Raw genomic sequence first — 17,605 nt, forward strand, 5'->3', positions numbered from 1 at the left:
ATACATGGCAGAAAAAGGTGCTCATCTTATGGCAGCAGCAAACAAGAAGAATGTTCATGGGCATGAAAAGAATGAAATGGACCTTTGACAGGTACATCTCCAATGACTTACTTCCTCAACATAGATACTGCCTCCTAGAGTTCCTACCACCTCCCAACAACTCATTAAGTCATGGATACATAAACAAATGAATCCATTCATGAGGTCATACCCATCACAATACAGTCACTTATCAAAGGCCCCATCTCTGAACACTGATGCATTAGGGACCAAGTCATGAGCTTTTGAGGTACATTTAGGCTCCAAACCATAATAAGTCTTGTAAGATTTAGAATGTGTAGAACAAAAACATAAAGCAATTGTGCCAGAAGAAATTTTTTCACTAATATTTTGCATTTCTACACATTTCGACACAGTAGCACAGAATTCTTTGTTTGAGGTTTGCCTTTTCAAAAATACATAGTAAATAGATTTGGAACATGCAGTGTCCCTTCCAGGAAGTTTATGAAGGAATCCACTAAGAAGGTTCAGATTCCCTGATCTTAGGATTGCTTTCCTATGGCATAACATGTCAGTCACTGTTGTGACTGATACCATGACCAAGGTAACTAATGAAAATCATTTAATCGAGGGCTTGCTCAGATTTCAGAGTGTTAGACCATGATCATCATGATGGGAAGCATGGTGGCATATAGGCAGGTGCTAGAGCAGTAGCTAAGAGCTACATCCTGACCCATAGGCAGAGAGAGATACTGAGTCTGACATGAACTGCTGAAACAATAAAACCTATACTTAGTGTCACACTTCCTCCAACAAGGACACACCCAGTACAACAAACACTTACCTACTACAACAAGGACACACCTCCTAATCTTTCCAAATAGTTCACCACTGGAAACTAAGCATGCAAATATTTGAGCCTATGGGAATCACTCTCATTCAAGCCCTACATAACTCCCCAAAAGTGTGCAAGAGTCACCTAGTCCATTTCATGTCACCCTCAATCTCACATCTTTCTTTTCTCTAAAATCAGTGCCACATGAGTTGCACTGACAAATCCAGCTGCCGACTTGAACCACAACTGCAGCGGCTTCTGTGTGCAGTTGCTTTGTGGGAGTAAGAAACCCCTGGAGTTCTCTTTTACAAGTTGGAGCTTTAGTTGGGTGGTCTTGCCCTGAGACCACTTTCCCAATCTCTGCAGTACAGAAGCAGGAGACTTCTCTTTAATAACATTTATCTCCTTTCAGCCTTTACAACACATGACTTTGCTTTAATATTAAACTTTTAGCGTGCTTTTATCCTCTAAGCTGCACATTTTTTCATTTATTTAGCCCACTGTGTTGTTCTTTCTCATCTCAGACTTGAGTAAGAGTAATCAGTATATTGCAGACTCAAAATTATGCTATCTTGAAGGTTGCTCAAAAAATTAATCAATTACTTTTAAATTTAGCTTTAGGCAACTTTGCAGGACATGGGCAGAAGGCAGACAGATTCTTTGCCAAAACAGCATTAATGTCCTGTAAGCCAGTCACCAATAGAGTCTCTATTCTACTTTGAAGTCTCATGAGGCATTGTTGACTTGGGGGGACCAGTGTCCAGGCAGCACAGGGCTTAAAGGGAAAGCCACAGCATCAGCGAGTACTGGAATTTTCTATCGAGGGGTTTAAGGAAAAGACATACATTTTCTTGATCGTCTCCTTTATTCATCAGCCTCTTATGATGGACTGACTTGCTGAATTCAGCTGTCTTGGGAGGCAAACAGCCATACAAAAGTGTATTTATAGATTGTTACATAAAGTATTTTCTCATACCAAGGTCCCCAGCCTTAATTTACATGTCTTACAGAGGGGAGCATCACAGGCCTCCATGACTCTAGTCCTTCATTATGCATTGTGTGCAATACACAGTAATACAAGAGCCCCAGGTGTGCCTGAGGTGTCCTGTAACCAAGGTCATGGGATGACTGCAAGGCCCCCTCAGGAAAACAATAATTGTTTTCAACAAGGATTCTTCAAGGTCAAGGTACTTTAAAAAAAAAAAATCTGTTCATTCTAATGTCTATCTCACACAGTTACTTTGCTAAATTCCTACAGAGTGTAGGTAACATGTTTTTCATCTCCCTTACATGATTAAAAACAAAGTTACCCCAGTATCCCATATGCACTTATGTCTAAGTAACTTATTGCAAATTAACAGAACATGAGTAGACAACAAGTATTTTTTCACAGCCAACTCTTTTGCTGGCAGGCTAAATACTATGGTTACAAAGAAAAACATCAATCATTTTACTGTTTATCTTGAAAGTTAATCTTATAAGGAATCTTAAAGGAATCACAAACATAAAACTTTTATACATAAAAGACAATTTGTTGGCTGTACTTTCAATCTTAAGGGTGTGTACCTATTTATCAGGAAGTTGAAGGCAGGAATGGGTGCAAGAAGTTAAGCGTCACCTTTGATCAACAACCAAACTTAACAGTTGGGCTGCTTTGCATTTTTGACCTCAGCTATGTGTCCTTGTAGACATTAGATTGTTTTCTGTGGTTTTTTCATCTTAAAATTATTGTCGAAACATCTGTTCTAACCTAAAGTTATTACAAGGCTTTGTTTCAACCAAATGATGCATACCAAGACTTGTGACTTTATCTTTTTAGCATTAAGAGAATTAGGGCCAACATGGCTCCCAAAGAATTCAGTTGTTCTCCTTATATCATTAACCTGAGCTGTGATCTAAAGCAGCTCTTGAGGTGGAACTCATAGGCCTTAGCTGTGAAACATACCCTTGTATATACTTTTATTCATCAAGGCTCTGTATAAGCTAATGTTATTATTATCAATTAGACAGTACAGCTTAGGGCAGAAGTCATCTTCATAATAATTCACAGGTAAAAATGCTCAGTAGGATGGGAAGTTTCCATAAGATAAAGCACAGGCAGCAGGGAATTTCCCCACACCCAGTTCAACCATGCCAGATATCAGAGAAAGATAGCAACAGGAAACATGCACAGGCACAGCAGAAGCAGAAGACATTCTGTGGCTTGGGGTCTTTGGGGGCCTTGCCTAACCAAGATCTATCCATCAAGGGGCTCCCTCCTGGTGGGCCAACACCCTGAACCTCAGTCACTCCCTGCTGCCCCCCTGATGTGGCTACCAGCAAGACAGGCCACTACTGTCTACATGACTCAGCACCACTGTCTCCCAAGTTTCTACTAAAAGGGTCTATTAAGAACTGTCTAAATAATTCAACAGTTTTCCCAATCCAAAGTCTTCCACATTCCTCCAAAAAAATAACAGGGTCTTCACAAAAACACCCCACTCTCTCTGGAACCCATTTCTGTATTAGTGATCTTTCTGTTTCTGTGGTAAGATACCATGACCTCAAGCAACTTAAGGAAGAAATGCCCCATTTTGGCTATGGTCCCAGAGGAATAGGATCAGTAATGACAGGGAAGGCACGGCAAGTCAGGAGCAGGAAGCAGAGAGATTGTATGTTTTCTGTACATGGGAAGCAGAGGAGGGCCACGGGGAGTGTGGTGAAGCTACAAACGTTCAGAGCTTGTCCTCAGTGATGTACTTCCTCCAGCAAGGCTCCACCTCCTAATGTGTTCTATAACCCATACAAATAGTTCCACCAACTGGGACCAAGTGATCAAATGCATGAAGCCCTAGGGAACTTTTCCATTCAAACCCCACAGTGAGTACCAGCTGCACCCTTGTTATGATATGGGCTTATCCGTTAGAATTCCTGTGTTGGGGAATTGATCCAAATTCAGCAATATTGGGGAGCAGGGTCTAACAGGTTCTGCTCTAATGAATGGACTACTGCTCTGCTACCCAAAATTACCAGTGGTTGGTGTCTGGAATTAGTGTTTCCAGGTTCTTGGTGTGTTATTCAAAGAAGTATAACAAAGGCACACAATTCCAAAGTAGCAAAGAAAAATTTTCAAAAGGAAATACATAGTGCAGATCAGAAGTACACTGTAAGTGGGCCATGGGAGGGAGCAAGTACTCAAGGGCCCACTGTTGCTGGGAGCTCCCTGCATGTGCTTGAAGAGGAGGTGTTTGACCGCTGAGGAGCATGGCACTGCTGGTTCTCTGTTTTGCTTTTGATTCACTTTTAACCTTTTTTATTTAAAATGCCTTATAAAATACAGCAAGTTTAAGAGCACCACCCAAGTTTTCCAGTGTCTTTCTGTTTGTTCTTAATTTTCAATTGTTTGAATGAAATTTTCATATATGCATTACATATGTTTTGCTAAAATCCACCCTGTCTCCCCTCAAATTCCTCCCTCATTTCCTTACCACTTTTCCTTCCCAACTTCATGTTCTTTTTTGTTTCCTAACACAGAGTGCATTTACTGTGACCTGTATGTGTATGGGACTTGGGCCATCTATCAGAGCATGGGTAGCATTTTAAGGACTGTATCCCTGGAGAAACCTTTCTCTGCCCAGCAGCCATCAATTGTCAAAAACTCCTCAGATGGGGATAGAATTTGTGAGATCTTCCCCAGTCTGTGCTGGGGTTTGGGTTGGCTTGATCTTGTACGGGTGCTGTGCATGCAGTTACAGCCACTGTGTGTTTGTGTGTGCATAGCTCTGTCATGTCTGGCAAATACTGCCTGGGTGAGGAATGAGGCCAGCTCTCCCATGCCCACACCATCAGGGCCAGCTCTCCTGCTCTGCCCAGGTGACAGGTGGGGCCCGCTCTCCCACACCCACCACCATCTCTCTACCACATGCTTACTTCCTTCCCCAACGAGTGTCAGTGCTTCCATCTGCCATGCCAGCCCCTCCATCCCAGTTTTAATTGTCATTTTCCCGATAGCTAAGGAGGTTGAATGTTTTAAAAATATATTTCACAATCATTTGTATTTCATCTTCTGGGAACTCTCTGTTTAGGTCCATGCCTCATTTTTTTTAATTAGGTGTTTGTTTGCTTGGTGTGTACGTTGTATATGTGTGTGTCTCTGTGTGTGTGTCTGTGTCTGTGTCTGTGTGTCTGTGTGTCTCTGTGTGTGTGTGTGTCTGTGTGTGTCTGTGTCTGTGTATCTGTGTGTGTGCACGTGTGTGTGTACATTGTGTGTGTGTGTGTGTGTGTCTGTGTGTGTGTGTCTGTGTCTGTGTGTGTTGTATATTCTACACACAAACACTCTGTGAGATAAAAGCTGGTGAAGATTTTTCCCCTTCTGGAGTCTACATCTTCACTTGAATGATTATGTCATTTGCTGTACAGAAGATTTTAGTTTCATGAGGCCCCATTTTATCTGAAAGCCTGTGATATTGGGACCCTATCCAGAACGCCCTTTACTGGGGCTGTACATTTAAACATATTCCCTTCTTTTTCTTCCATCAGATTTAGGGTATCATGTCTTATGTTGAAGTCCTTGATCCACTTGGAGTTAAGTTTTATGCAGGGTGAAAGACACGGATCTAGTTTCATTCTTTTACATGTAGCTCCACAGTTTGACCAGCACCATTTAGTGAAGATGCCCCTTTGCAGTGGTTCTCAACCTTGCTACGGGGACCCTTTAATACAGCTCCTGATGTTGTGGTGACTCCTAACTATAAAATTATTTCCTTGCTACTTCATAGCTTATGTTTGCTACTATTATGAATTGTAATGTGAATATTTGATGTGCAGGATATCTGATATGCGACCCCCAAAGGGGCTACAACCCACAGATTGAAAAGCACTGCTAGTGTGCATTTATTTATTTATTGCCCCTTTGTCAAAACTCAGATGGCTGTAGGAGTGTGGGCTTATATCTGCATCTCCACTTTTATTCCACTAACCAATGTGCCTGCTTTTCTGACATTAACATGCTGTTTTTATTACTATGGCCCATAATACAGCTTGGAATCAGGAATGCTGCTTCCTCCAGCAGTGTTCCATTGTTCAGGATTTTCTTGGCTATTCTGGCTCTTTTGTGCTTCCATATGAATTTTGAGATTCTCTTTTCAATTTCTATGAGAATCTGCATTGGAATTTTGATGGGAAGCTTTAAACCTATGGATTGCTTTTGGTAGGATGCCATCCTACAATATTAATCCTATTAACATGTGAACATGAGAGGTCTTTCCATTTTCTGTTATCTTCAATTTCTTACTTCTGTGTCTTAAAGTTTTCACTGTAACAAGTCTTCACTACCTTGATTAGATTTATTGCAAAGTTTTTTGAGACTATCTGAATGGAATTGTTTTCCTGGTTTCTTTATTGGATGTTTATTGTTGATATTAAAGAATTCTACTGATTTTGTGTATTAATTTTGTATCCTTCTGAATGTGTTCATCAGCTATAGGAGTTTTCTAGTGGAATTCTTGTTTTTTTCATCTTTAACATCGACTGATTTATTTTTTATTTCTATTATCAGCTTGATACAGTACAAATTCTTATCCTAACAGTGAAATGTTTCATTGAGGCTTGCCCAGTAATTGAGTAAAACCAAAACTTATTATAAGCCACAGTCATTCTAGGGTCCCCCCTGCTATATAGACTCCCTGGTTCTGTGGGTTACAGTCTGATTGTTTTTTGCTTTATATCTAGTATCCACTTATAAGTGAGTACATGCCATGTTTGTCCTTCTGGGTTTGGGTTACCTCACTCAGGATGATTTTTTTCTAGTTCAATCCATTTGCCTGCAAATTTCATGATGTCATTGTTTTTCTCTGCTGAGTAGTACTCCATTGTGTATATGTACCACATTTTCTTAATCCATTCTTCAGTTGACGGCCATCTAGGTTGTTTCCAGGTTCTGGCTATTACAAATAGTGCTACTATGAACATAGATGAGCATGTATCTTTGTGGTATGATTGAGCATTCCTTGGGTATAAGCCCAAGAGTAGTATAGCTGGGTCTTGAGGTAGATCGATTTCCAATTTTCTGAGAAACTGCCATACTGATTTCCACAGTGGTTGAGCATTTCTTTAAATGTCTTTCAGCCATTTGAGATTCTTCTTTTGAGAATCCTCTGTTTAGCTCTTTAGCCAGTTTTTTAATTTGATTGTTCAGTATTTTGATGTCTAGTTTCTTGAGTTCTTTATATAGTTTGGAGATCAGTCCTCTGTCAGATGTAGGGTTGGTGAAGGTCTTTTCCCATTCTGTAGGCTGTCTTTTTGTATCATTGACCATGTCTTTTGCCCTACAAAAGGCTGTCCACTCTCTCCATATTTACTCAATATAGTACTTGAAGTTCTAGCTAGAGCAATAAAACAACAAACAGAGATCAAGGAGATACAAATTGGAAAGGAAGAAGTCAAACTTTCACTATTTGCAGATGATATGATAGTATACATAAGTGACCCCAAAAATTCTACCAGGGAACTCCCATAGCTGATAAACTCCTTCAGTAAAGTGGCAGGATACAAGAGCAACTCAAAAAAATCAGTAGCCCTCCTATACACAAATGATAAAAAGGCTGAGAAAAAAGTCAGAGAAACATCACCCTTTACAATAGCCACAAATAATGTAAAATGCCTTGGAATAACACTAACTAAACAAGTGAAGGACCTGTTTGATAAGAATTTTAAGTCTCTAAAGAAAGAAATTGAAGAAGATACCAGAAAATGGAACGATCTCCCATGCTCATGAATAAGTATGATTAACATAGTAAAAATGGCAATCTTACCAAAAGCAATCTACAGATTCAATGCAATCCCCATCAAAATCCCAACACAATTTTTCACAGACTTGGAAAGAAAAACACTCAACTTCATATGGAAAAACAAAAGATCCAGGATAGCTAAAAGAATCCTGTATAATAAAGCAACCTCTGGAGGCATCACCATCCCTGACCTCAAGCTCTACTACAGAGCTATAGTAATAAAAACAGCTTTGTCCTGGCATAAAAACTGACATAAAGACCAATGGAATTGAATTGAAGACCCTGACGTTAATCCACACACATATAAACACCTGATTTTTGACAAAGAAACCAAAACTGTACAATGGAAAAAAGAAAGTATCTTCAATAAATGGTGCTGGCATAACTGGATGTCAACATGTAAAAGATTACAAATAGATCCATATCTGTCACCATGCACAAAACTCAAGTCCAAGTGGATCAAAGACCTCAACATAAATCCAGTTACACTAAACTTGATAGAAGAGAAAGTAGGAAGTAGTCTTGAACACACTGGCACAGAAGATCACTTCCTAAATATAACATCAGCAGCACAGACACTGAAAACAATTAATAAATGGGACCTCTAGTGGAATTCCTTAGGTCTTTATGTGTGGAATTACATCATCTACAAATAAGGATGCTTCGACTTCTTTCTCTCCCATTTTTAAGCCCTTTGTCTCTTCCTCTCATTGTATTGTTCTAGCTGACACTTCAAATACTAAGTTGAAGAGGAATGAAGAGAGTGGATGGAAATGCTTCAAGTTTTTCTCCACTTAGCATGTTGGTGGCTAAGGACCTGCTGTATATTGCCTTTTGAATGTTAAGGTAGATCCCACCATATCCCTAGATTCTCCAGGACATTTTTCAGGAATGGCATTGGATTTTGTCAAAGGCCCTTTTTGTACCTGTCCTTGTGTGTGCTTATGTGGTGAATTACATTTATTCATTTACATATGGTGAACCGTCCTTGCACCTCTGGGGTCAGGTCAACTTGATTGTGATACATGACACTTTTGGTATGTTCTTGAATTCCATTTGCAAGTATTTTATTGAGAATATTTACACTTAGGATCATCAGTGAGATTGACCTATAATTTCTTTTTTGTAAGTTATTTGTCTGATTTTGGTATCAAAGTAATAATGTCTTCAAAAAAGAATTTGGAAATGTTCCTTCCTGTCTAAGTTGCTTTTTTATGCTGTAAGGAGACACCATGACCAAGGCAACTTATAGAAGAAAGGGTTTATTGGGGCTTACAGTTTCAGAAGGTGAGTCCATGAACACTGTGGCAGGGACCATGGCAGCAAGCAGGCATCCATGGTGCTAGAGGAGCAGCTGAGGGCTTACATCCTTCTCTGAAAGTTGGAGAGAGAGAAAGAAAGAGCTTACTGGGAATGGTGTGGACTTTTGCAACCTCAAAGACGAAGCCCAGTGTGGTAGTTTGAATAGAATTGCCCCCATAAGCTCATAGAGAAGTGTGGCTTTGTTGGAGTAGATATGGCCTTGTTGAAGGAAGTGTGATACTGAGATGACTCCCTGTTGCCTACAAGATGTAGGACTCTCAGCTACTTCTCCAGGACCACGTCTGCCTGCACACCATGCTCCCTGCCATGATGATAATGGACTGAAACTCTGAAGCTGTCACCACAATTAAATGTTTTCAAGAGTTACCATGGTCGTGGTGTCTCTTCACAGCAATAGAAACCCTAAGATACCTAGTGACACTCTTCCAACAAGGCCATACCTCATAATCCTTCTCAAATAGTTCCACTAACCAGGACCAAGCATTCATATATGATTTTATGGGGGCTGATGTCACTCAAATCACCAAATTCCATTCAATAGTCTCCACAGGCTCCTGGTCATACCATAATGCAAAATGCATTTAGCTCAGCTTCAAAAGTCCCCAATAGTCATTCACAGTCTCAACACAGTTTCAAGTCTGATGTCCAAAGCCCAAAATCTCCTCTGAAACTCAAGGCAATCTCTTAATTATACCCCCTTGTAAAATCAAAAGGCAAATTACATTAAAAAATATTTCCAATGTGCAATGGCACAGAATATACATTACCATTTCAAGGTGAGGAATTGGGGGCATATCGAGTGCATACTGAACCAAAGCAAAACTTTAAGCCTAAAAGGGCAAACTCCAAATTCTGTTCTTCTGTCTGATGTCAAAGATGGGTCCACTCTTCCAGCTTTACTGACTGCAACATACTTCCTCTTCAGACTACCTGTGTCATGTAGATTTTGGTTTGTTGTGTTTTCATTTTCATTCAGTTCTAGGAATTTTAATTTTCTTATTATTTCTCCCTCGGCCCATTCAGTAGCGCTCAGTAGTTCAGCTTCCACAAGTTTGTATACTTTCTGTAGTTATTATTGTTGTGATACCCAGCTTTATTCTCTTGTGGCCAGATAGAATGCAGGACATTGGCGTTTGTGACTGTGGGGACCACCAGCTTCAACGACCTCATTGTGTGTGTGGCCGCCAAAGACAGCCTTCGGGTATAAGGATTCTTTGAAAGAAGACCTTCTTGCAAGCAGACCATCAGCCACGCAGGTGCAGGAAGCTGTTTGGAGAGTTTGGGAAAAGGCAAGCCACTTGTGGTAGTTGTAAATGAAAAGTTAATGAACAATCATCAATTGGAGTTGGCAAAGCAGTTGCACAAAGAAGGACATCTCTTCTATTGCACCTGGAGCACGCTTCCTGGGCTGTTACAGTCAATGGATTTATCAACACTGAAATGTTATCCTCCTGGCCAGCCAGAAAAATTTTCTGCATTTTTGGATAAAGTTGTTGGATTACAAAAATAAACTCTCAACACTTTAAAATACCCCTAAATCCAGTTTATGGGATGTGATTAAATCAAAATAAATTTATGGCATGTATTTGTAGAGCATTACAGATTAATATATTTACTATAAAAATAGAATATATAAGGAACTTTGTGGCATAAACGTTGCACTTGGGTCCAAATCCTAATTTCACTAAATTTTTGAGATTTCCCTGACATTGAATATGTAGTGAGTCCCTAACATTGAAAATGTAGTCTTCACAGTTTTGTCCTAAAATCTTAAATGGTTGATCGCTTAAAAAAAAAAAACAACCAAACAAACAAACAAACAAAAAACCCCAAGCCTGGCAGTGATGGTGTACACCATTAATTCCAGCCCTTAGGAGGCTGAGGCTTGAGTTCAAGGCCAGCCTGGTCTTCAGGGTGAGTTCTAGGACAGCCAGGGCTACAGAGAGAAACCCTGTTTCCAAAAACCTAAGCAAAACAAAAACAAAACCAAAACAATTTGAAAATGTTACTAAAAATCAGATATTACTTTAGATGCTCCTTTGAAGAAAAAAATGAAATGCTAACAATGTAACATTTGGTGAGAAAGTCAGCATCTGTAGGTTTATAATCTTAAGAGACAGCTTTTTTTTTTGTATTAAGCAGGAAAAAAATGGGTTTGATTTGTGGAAGCTAGTAGTTTTCTGAAAAATATGATCAAAGTAATTGATCTACTGTACTTGGAGTAACTTTTATCTTGAAGAATAAAGTAGATATGTTCACCTTTAAAAAAAACAATGCAGGACATTATTTCAACTTTCCTATATTTGCTGAGGTTTGCTTTGTGTCCTAATATGTGGTCAGTGTTGAAGACAGTTCCACGGGCTGTTGGGAAGAATATGTGTTCTTCAGTGTTGGTTGTTCGGTCCATTTGATTTATGTCATTTAACTCCACTGTTTCTGTTTTCTTTGTTTCCAGATGACCTGTCAACTGGTCAGAACAGGGTATTGAAAACACCTGCAATCACTGTTGTGGTTAATCTGTGGTTTTATATCTAGCAGTGTGTATTTTGTAAAGTTGGGTGTGCTGTGTTTGGTGTGTATACATTTAGAACTGTAGTATCATTTTTGTAAATTGTGAAGTTGAAGTGACCTTCCTTATCTCTTCTGAAAAGAGTTGGTTTGAAGTATATTTTGTCAAATACTAGAATTACTTACTATACCTCTTTGTTTCTTGGTCCCATTTTCTTGGTATACCCTCTTCCATCCTAAGGTGATGGCTATCATGATGGTAATCCTGTTTTCTGACCCAATAAACTAGTCTGTGCCTTTCTATTGGGCAATTGAGTCTATTAATATTCAGTTTTATTTAAACTGCATTAATTCCTGTCATTTTGTTGATTTTGTGGAGTTAACTTATTTCCTATGAACTCTTTGGTATTTTTATCCTTCTCTTCAAGCTGAATTATTCCTTCCAGTATCCTCTGGAGAGCTCTCTTGGTGATGATTAATTCCTTGAATCTGCGTTATTGTGGAAATTTCTTTCAATTTTAAAAGAAATTTTTGCTTGGAATGATAACTTTGGGTTGAGCAGTGTGAGCTTTCAGAATTTGAAATACATCTTTTCAGGCCCTCTGGCTTTAGAATCTTTTCTCAAATCGTCAAGGACCCATCTGATGGGCCTGCCTTGGCCTGTCTCTCTTGCTACTTTTCAGCATCCTTTGTTCATTCTCTGTTTTTATAACTATAGCACATTGCGGAGAATTTTTTTTTTTTGGGGGGGGGGGGTTCTATCTGTTTGTTGTTCTCCAGGCCTCTTGTACTCTTTCTCTAGCTTTGGGAAATTTTCTTCTATGATTTTATTCTCTATGCCATTGCTATGGGATCCTCCTTCTTCCATGGCCATAACTAGAAAGCTCTCTTGTTGTTCTGTTCATATTTTTAATTTTTTCTTGTTGACCTTTACTGGGTGATCCAGTTCCTTGACTTTGTCTTCCAGCTCTCACTTGGTTTTCCATGTGATCCATTCTGTTGCTAAGGCTTTTCACTAGTTCTTGTTCTTTTTGGTTTTGTTTTTGGCTTACTGAGTTTTTTTTTTTTTTTCCTAGCATTTCAATTTGGCTTTTCTTCAGCAACTATACCTCTTTATTGAATTCTATTTACATGTCTCAGAATGACTTTTGTGTCTTATTCAGCTCTTTCTCTTGTGTCTCTGGAATATAATCGTGTCCTCTTTGAATTATTTTAACATATTATAATCATCTTTCGAATTCTTTGACTGGAAAATCTTCGAGGTTCATTACTATAGGATTTCTAATGTGGTGGGTGGATTGGTCTCTTGTTTTGTGTGTGTTATTTATTTTTTCTGTGTTATCACTCGATTATCTGGAATAGTTTGTTAGTTTGGTCTGGCCTTGCTCCAATCACCTCCCTTCTGTGTAGGTGTGTTCAGTGTTCAGGAGAGCAGTGGTTTGTAAGAGGGTTGAGATGTTTTCTTTTGTGGACTTTGTATTAAATGCCACAGGTTCTATCCTTAGTCTTCTTTTGAAAGTCCAATAAGCTCCTGTGGACAACACTGTCCATGGGTCAGCACACTCCTTGGTTGTCTTCTCTTCTACTGCCTTATTATGTAGCTCTCCAAATCTGGTCTCTCTTCATTAAATAAGCTCTGGTCCACTCTTGGTTAGGGGCAGAAATGCTTAGAAATCTGAGTATGTAGTTCTATGGGGTTGGGGTGGGGCCTCCATGGAAACACTGAGAAGTAAGGTTCTGGAGTAGCAGGTAACTTATAGGGTGGAAAGAATGGACCTAGTCTGAGGAGTGGGAATGGGAGATCCCAGAGGTGCTGGGTGGTCTGGCAACACTTGGAGGTAAGGTCTGTAGGAGACAGAAGGCCTGTAGGGTCGGCACTATTACCCAGTGTCAGAGATGCTACATCACAGAGGATATGGACTGCCTTCAGGGTGGGGTGTGGCAGAGTCAAGTTGATGGGAGGAGAGAAAGGTGTCAGATGAGTGTGGGGATGCTATGTGATGGGGAGGAATAGGGCCTACCTGGTGACACAGGGAGGTGAAGTTCCTGAGGAGCTGGAGAGACCTGAGGGATGGATGAGAAGGATCTGATTTACCTGGTTGTATAGGGAAGGGAAGTCCAGAAGAGCCAAGCTGGACTTTGGTGAGGGTATGAGAGGACCCCAGGGGAACAAGGGGGGAGAAAATCCCAGAGGCAGAGGAAGGTCTGTTGGTTGGGAAGGAGCAGGTCTGCCAAATGGTGCCCATGAGATGGGAAGGGTTTTCTGTGTTGATTAATTGGCTTGGATTGTGTAAGCTTTTCTCTACAGGTCCTTTCCAACAATGCATCTGATTTTAATCACATGTACACCCAGTTGTGCAAATTGTGCATAGGCATAAGATGGTAAATAAGTCTTTTTTTCTTCTAAGAGCTCATTCAAAGTACATAGTTTAACAATTTACTTTTAGGTGCATGCACATAAACCAATCCAAGATGGATTGGACCACTGCCATAGTTCCCAGATATATTCCAGGATGTGCCTGAATGGAAATGGGGTGCCACCATAGTGTTGCCAAGGAGGAACACACCCACTTCAGTGTTTGAAGTGGGGTGTACATGCTGCTCAATGCACGTTGGGGCCTGGGTTGTGCATTGTTAGGAGAGGAATGTGCAGGTGGGTGTCCTAGGTTGACAAGTGTATCATTATGAGAGGAGTGTGGGCATAGTTCAAGCCAAGTAGAGCTAGGCTGCCTGTCCTTGGCTACCTCGGAATGACTTAGTTATCATAACACTTGCTTTTGTCATGACACAGTTCTTCAACTTTTTTCTTTTCATATGCACTCACTGCCCCTTCTTCCTTTCTACCAGATTGTGATTCAGTACTCTTACAAAAAGCCAAGCAGATATGAGTCCCATGCTCTTGGTTTTCCCAGGCTCCAGAACCATGAGATAGAATAAATCTCCATTCTTCATAAATTTGTCTTGCAAAGGTTACAGCCTATTCCACACACCTTCTTCTATCAGTTTCTAAAATGATTCCTTTAGAGTCCTAGGAGGTCTGTGCCTAGATCTTGAATGCAAGATTTTTGAGGGTTATGGCTCCTTTCATGAACTATTGTGTATGACTCAAGGTCCTAGGATGCTGAACATCAGGTCTTTGATGTGGTTGAAAACTAGATAGTTGTAATTTCCTCAGTTATGATAAAAGATAAGTTAGATATAAAACCTTAAACTCACAAATATAAGATAGATAGGACATCTTCTTTAATATTGTAACTGTAATTCTTGCTCGATAATTGTTTTGTTATATGTAATTTTACCATGTTAAAGTTAAAACCTTACTTTTTAAAAAAAAAAAGAAAAAAAGGGGAAGTGCTGTGGATATTGCTCTATATAAATAAAACACTGATGGCCAGTGACCAGGCAGGAAGTAGGTTGCCAGGCAGGAAGTAGGTGGGACAAGGAGAGAGGAGAATTCTGGGAATTGGAAGGCTGGGCGGGGAGACACTGCAGCCACCACCAGGACAAGCAACATGTAAAGACTCTGGTAAGCCACCAGCCACGTGGCAAGGTATAGATTTATAAAAATGGGTTAATTTAAGATAAAAGAACAGTTAGCAAGAAGCCTGCCATGGCCATACAGTTTATAAGTGATATAAGCATCTGAGTGATTATTTTATAAGTGGATTGTGGGACTGCGGGGCTTGGGGAACCTGGAGAGAAGCCCTCCAGCAACAAATGGCGCCCAACGGCTCGAGTTTCCACCTTAAACCTGAGAATATTTAATAACCAATTCTAAACAGAGCCAAATCATGGTCATCTAAGACTGACCTTGGAAGGTGGCTCAAAGTTCATTGTCTTGTAGCAATAAAAATTTTAAACATGGACTCTCATGGAATTATGCAAAGCTGAAGTAAGCTTTATTAAGAATTACAGAAAAGTTAGAGTTTGAGGAAATGTAAGAAACTCAATAAAATAATCCCAAGAGTAGGAAGAATTCTCAAAAAAAAAGAAAAAGAAAAAGGCATCAAATTCCTTCTCTCTCTTCTCTCTCTTCTCTCTCTTCTCTCTCTTCTCTCTCTTCTCTCTCTCTCTCCCTCTCTCCCTCCCTCCCCAACAGAGTCATGGTAGAAACTAGACAAAGGCTGAAATAATCTCTATTGAGATTGGTTACTTCTGTAGGCTAAAATTGGCCTAACCAATAACTTGCCCACACACTATTACACTATGAATGTCCCTCTGGCCTAGCCATTGAGATGAGCATACATTGTTCATGTATTGCCCACCCACATGGGTGTTCGAAGCCCACCCCTGTCCATCCATGATTCATGCTCTGTTAGCTATTGCCCTTAATGATCTGCTAGATTTTAATCACTGAGTGATGTTCCTGCCTGTGCAGGAATCTCAAGTGCTGTTAATAGACTGAGTCCCCTTTGTTCCCACATTTACATAACCAGTTCCTAGCTTTACCATGGCAGAGAGTTAACGCCATCCCAGCTGCAACTTGAAGTCTTTCTTGGTTACCTCCTGTTTATTTCATTGCTATGAGATGGTATCCTAGGTAGAAACATTTTGTTGGTAGCCATATTTATTTACAATTGTCTGTTACATGGAGCTGCATTCCAAGTAAAGACAGGCAAAAGAGCACTAGTATCTAATGCACATTCCCAGGAGAGGTTCATGGAAGCCAGCCAGTCAGCCTGCTGACATGGACCTTGCTCCTCAGTGCCTGATTGGCTGTCTTTTGTCAGTTCTGCTTGCCTGTTACAAGCCCTCCTATTCTTCGTCTTTCTTGGTGTAGTAGATTTTGCCATTTTAACCTTTAACCTTCCTTTTAACCCCAGCCAGTGTTCTCACGGCAAAATATGTCAACAGCTTCAAGTTTTCACCATGGGCCCCCTTTCCTTCCTACCTTCAGAAAGCTGGCCCCACATATGTGTGTGTTTTACATGTATTCCTAAGTAGCTCAAGATGGGCCATAGCCAATGCTGTGGTGTAGTGCTCCAGTTCCTGCTGGGGACTGAAAACAGCTCAGCGCAACTCTGGAAAGTCTTTGTGGTTCCAGAAGTTCCTGTACAGTCAGCTGAGGCTTTGTGAATCCTGAATTTCAGCCCAGATTCACCTCCTCTTCCCAACACTGCATTCTCTCTTCCAGTGTTAATCCCCATCACTGTATCTATAAAACTTCCAGAGTCTCGGGGCTTCCTGGAGGGCCCAACCTGAGAACTGGACCAATGGGTCAGAGTCAGCAGGCCATCTGACCCTCGCCTGTATGAAGGTGTTCCTTGTCTCACTGTGACAAGTGCCTGGCTGAAGCATCTTGGGGCAGAGAGGGGGAGTTTCGTTCTGGCTCAAGGTCTAAACTTGGGAGGGAATCCTTCCTGTGCGAAGGCATGTGGTAGGTCTCAAGGAGACCCAGGACAAATGGCTACCTGAGGTCTATTTAACATATCAGAACAGACACTGGCCACCAGTAAGTGTTACACTGGCTCCCAAGCACTTACCCCCCTCCCGCCCCCTACCGTGAACTTCACCAACCCCTGAGCTTCCCTCCCTTCCCCCAGCTTCTCTTCCTCTATAACCCAGCCATTTTGGCTACTTGGCCTCTCGGCCTCCTGGTTCCTCTCTCCCTCTCCCCCCCCCCCAATGGCCCAGTTCATTCTGGACCTTTCCAGATGCCTCTGATTGCGCTCTCCCTCATAGCTACAATAAACCGTCTTCTCCATCACACTGGGAGCAGCCATGTCCTCATCTCTTCATTCAGCGTGGGGACAGAAGCAACATTTGCTGTGCTCACACCTGGAAAGATCGGGAAGAAGGGAAAGGAAAATAGATTTTCCCCCTTTGCGTTCATACTCAGTCCAGGTGTGCTGCCCACATTAGGGCAGGTCTTCACCCGGAATTTAATCTTCTCTGGAAAACCTTCACAGACACGCCCGACGGTATGCCTCACTAGTGCCCTCAATCCTGTCAAGCTGACAACCAAACTTAGCCGTCGCATGTGGAGTCTTGATTATGACGAAGGTAACGTAGCTGTTAGGAACAGGCTGTGAGGCAGCAAACTCAGTGCTGAGCAGTTTTCTCAGCCTTCACAGCTGTGTGGCCTTCAAGTGCTCCGTACCTGTGCCGATACTAAGCATTATTCCGTTTCATTTTTTTACCCAGCTAATTAACTGCATTTTGTTACAGTTTT

At 40.9% G+C, this 17,605-nt stretch overlaps 1 pseudogene; it reads left to right on the top strand.

Moving 5' to 3' along the window:
• The first annotated feature begins 10,173 nt into the window (after nucleotides 1-10,173).
• On the top strand, nucleotides 10,174-10,463 carry LOC121828250 (UDP-N-acetylglucosamine transferase subunit ALG13 pseudogene; annotated as a pseudogene).
• The last annotated feature ends 7,142 nt before the right edge of the window (nucleotides 10,464-17,605 follow it).

The sequence above is a fragment of the Peromyscus maniculatus genome, chromosome 3, assembly GCF_049852395.1.
Source record: "Peromyscus maniculatus bairdii isolate BWxNUB_F1_BW_parent chromosome 3, HU_Pman_BW_mat_3.1, whole genome shotgun sequence".
Taxonomy (NCBI): domain Eukaryota; kingdom Metazoa; phylum Chordata; class Mammalia; order Rodentia; family Cricetidae; genus Peromyscus; species Peromyscus maniculatus.